A 4027-nucleotide genomic window follows, 5' to 3' on the forward strand; every position below is an offset into this window, starting at 1 on the left:
GGCCACAGCCTCCACTCAGAAGAAACTTTATAAAACAAAAATCTGGAGCCTCCCAAATGTGACTGTCAGGGAGAGTGTCCTGGGAAGGGCAGAAGACCCCGCTTGAAGAGACTCAGGAAGAGGAAAAGAGGAAGTAAGCGGGGCCGCAATCGCCTCTGCAGAAGAGACCCGGGTGGCCCGGCTTGGTGATCCCAGCCCTGCTTCTTGCTCAGTAATGCACGGGAGCTGCCACGCTGCTGCCTCGGCCCCGAGGAGGACAGGAAGCACCCCACTTTCTCAGTGCCACCAGTTCTTCTCTAAAGTGGAGTCTCAACCATCAGTGAGATATATAAGAGACTATCAAATATTTGGAATACTTCCTTAGGATAAATTGCCAGAAGTGGGTTAGAGGATTGTGAAAACCTTTGCATCTTCTGATAGCCTAGCCAAGGTCCAAGAAGTAGCAAGCTGGCATTTGGAAATGAATCAGGAACTGTTCTCTGTGGGCAGCAAAAGAGGACAAACTGGAGGCTCTCTGAGAGGAAACCCTTCCTCCAGCCAGGCAGATGAGGAGCAGATGAATCATGTGGTGGAACAGGAACAGCAGCAGCAGCAGCAGCAGCAGCTCAGACACCAAGAGGCAGAGCACACTGTGAGGAATGGTGAAGTCGTTGGAGCAGAACCTAGACCTGGACACCAAAATGATTCCCAACAAGGACAGTTGGAAGAAAACAACAACTGGTTTATTTTGGTAGATGAGGACTCCTCCAGAAACCAGGAAGGACAGGAGGAAGAACATGCTGGTGAACAAGATGAGGAGGAAGAAGAAATGGACCAGGAGAGTGATGATTTTTATCAGTCTGATGACAGCAGCAGGGAAGATGAACATACACATAGTAACAGTGTCACAAACTCTAATAGTATTGTGGACCTCCCTATTCACCAACTCTCCTCCCAGTTCTATACAAAGGCAACAAAATTGAAAAGAAAGTTGGACCATGGTTCTGAGATCTGCCTTTTTTCTTTGGGAAAGCAACCATGCAAAGTCTCAGGATATACAGTTACCACTGGGCTTGTACCATGTTCAGCAACACCAACAACTTTTGCAGACCTGAGAGCAGCCAACGGTCAAGGGCAACAATGACATGGAATTACATCTGTGCAACCACCTATAGGCCCCCAGGAATGGTTGAAAATGTTTCAAAGCTGGAGTGGACCAGAGAAATTGCTTGCTTTAGATGAACTTATTGATAGCTGTGAACCAACCCAGGTAAAATATACAATGCAAGTGATAGAATCCCAGTTTCAATGAGACTTCATTTCCTTGCTCCCTAAAGAGCTGGCACTTTATGTGCTTTAATTCATGGAACCTAAAGACCTGCTACAAGCAGCTCAGACTTGTCTTTACTGGAGGATATTGGCTGAAGACAACCTTCTCTGGAGAGAAAAATGCAAAGAAAAGGGTACTGATGAACCATTGCACATCAAGAGAAGAAAAGTAATAAAATCAGATTTCATTCATAGTCCATGGAAAAGTGCATACATCAGACAGTGCAGAATTGATTCTGACTGGAGGCGAGGAGAACTCAAGTCTCCTAAGGTGCTGAAAGGACATGATGATCACGTGATCACATGCTTACAGTTTTGTGGTAACTGAATAGTTAGTGGTTCTGATGACAACACTTTAAAAGTTTGGTAAGTAGTCACAGGCAAAGGTCTGAGGACATTAGTGGGACACAGAGGTGGAGTATGGTCATTACATATGAAAGACAATATCATCATTAGTGGGTCAACAGATTGGACTCTCAAAGTATGGAATGCAGACATGGGAGAATGTATACACACTTTATAGTCATACTTCCACTGTGCGTTGTATGCATCTCCATGAAAAAAAAAGAGTTGTTAGGGGTTCTTGAGATGCCTCCCTTAGGGTTTGGGATATTGAGACAGGTCAGTGTTTACATGTGTTGATGGGTCATGTAGCAGCAGTCTGCTGTGTTCAATATGATGGCAGGAGGGTTTTGAATGGAGCATATGACTTCATGTTGAAGGTGTGGGGCCCAGAGACATCACTTTGCCAACAAAGGTCCATCTAGTCAAGGCTCTGGTTTTTCCAGTAGTCATGTATGGATGTGAGAGTTGGACTATAAAGAAAGCTGAGAACTGAAGAATTGATGCTTTTGAACTGTGGTGTTAGAGAAGACTCTTGAGAGTCCCTTGGACTGCAAGGAGATCCAACCAGTCCATCCTAAAGGAAATCAGTGCTGAATATTCATGGGAAGGACTGATGCTGAGCTGAAACTCCAATACTTTGGCCACTGGATGCAAAGAACTGACTCATTTGAAAAGACCCTGATTCTGGGAAAGATTGAAGGTGGGAGAAGGGGACAGCAGAGGATGAGATGGTTGGATGGCATCAATGACTCGATGGACATGAGTTTGAGTAAACTCCAGGAGTTGGTGATGGACAGGGAGACCTGGCGTGCTGCAGTCCATGGGGTTGCAAAGAGTTGAACATGACTGAGTGACTGAACTGAACTGATTTCTAGGAATATCACTGGACCTGTTGTGGGCAGTGTGAGATCAGCTCAGATTCAGATTTGGCCTTACTCCAATTGGTATTTGCTTCCAGAGTCAATAGTCCACAGACTCAGGATAATTGTGGGGATTTAATCTGCTGCACCTGTGGCTGCTGGAGCTAATTCCCTTCTTCTTCTTTGTTCCCACAACCCCTGGTATTCTTCTTTGGTTTTGTGCCTGCCTCTGTTTGTAGGGTACCTTCTGGTTTCTCTTCACTCCCCAGACAAGGGATGAGGCTTATTAGAGCTAATTTACTCAGTCAAGTGGGGAGAGGTGGTATGACAGCCACAATTAGGATGTACTAGGGACTGCATTTTGATCTCTTCTTCCTCTGCCTTTTCTAAAACCAGCTTGAACATCTGGAAGTTCATGGTTCACATATTGCTGAAGCCTGGCTTGCAGAATTTTGAGCATGACTTTACTAGCGTGTAAGATGAGGGCAATTGTGCAGTAGTTTGAGCATTCTTTGGGATTGCCTTTCTTAGGGATTGGAATGAAAATGGACCTTTTCCAGTCCTGTGGCCACTGCTGAGTTTTCCAAATTTGCTGGCATATTGGGTGAAGCACTTTCACAGCATCATCTTTCAGGATTTGAAATAGCTCAACTGGAGTTCCATCACATCCACTAGTTTTGTTTATAGTGATGCTTTCTAAGGCCCACTTGACTTCACATTCCAGGATGTCTGGCTCTAGATGAGTGATCACACCATTGGGATTATCTGGCTCATGAAGATCTTTTTTGTACAGTTCTTCTGTGTTTTCTTGTCACCTCTTCCTAATATCTTCTCCTTCTGTTAAGTCCATACCATTTCTGTCTTTTATCGAACCCATCTTGGCGTGAAATGTTCCCTTGGTATCTCTAATTTTCTTGAAGAGATCTCTAGTCTTTCCCATTCTGTTGTTTTCCTCTATTTTTTTTTTTTTTTTGCATTGATCACTGAGGAAGGCTTTCTTATCTCTCCTGGCTATTCTTTGGGACTCTGCATTGAAATGGGAATATCGTTCCTTTACTCCTTTGCTTTTTGCTTCTCTTCTTTTCACAGCTATTTGTAAGGCCTCCTCAGACAACCATTTTGCCTTTCTGCATTTCTTTTCCTTGGGGATGGTCTTGATCCCTGTCTCCTACATAATGTCACGAACCTCCATCCATAGTTCATCAGGCTCTCTGTCTATCAGATCTAGTCCCTTAAATCTGTTGCTCACTTCCACTGTAAAGTCATAAGGGATGTGATTTAGGTCATACCTGAATGGTTTAGTGGTTTTCCCTGCTTTCTTCAGTTTAAGTCTGAATTTGGCAATAAGGAGTTCATGATCTGAGCCACAGTCAGCTCCTAGTCTTGTTTTTGCTGACTGTTCAGAGCTTCTCCATCTTTGGCTGCAAAGAATATAATCAATCTGATTTCAGTGTTGACCATCTGGTGATGTCCATGTGTAGAGTCTTCTCTTGTGTTGTTGGAAAAGGGTGTTT

General features: G+C 44.1%; 1 pseudogene; it reads left to right on the forward strand.

Moving 5' to 3' along the window:
* The first annotated feature begins 460 nt into the window (after positions 1-460).
* LOC122435619 lies at positions 461-2793 on the forward strand (annotated as a pseudogene).
* The last annotated feature ends 1234 nt before the right edge of the window (positions 2794-4027 follow it).

This window comes from Cervus canadensis, chromosome X (genome assembly GCF_019320065.1).
Source record: "Cervus canadensis isolate Bull #8, Minnesota chromosome X, ASM1932006v1, whole genome shotgun sequence".
Classification (NCBI taxonomy): Eukaryota; Metazoa; Chordata; class Mammalia; order Artiodactyla; family Cervidae; genus Cervus; species Cervus canadensis.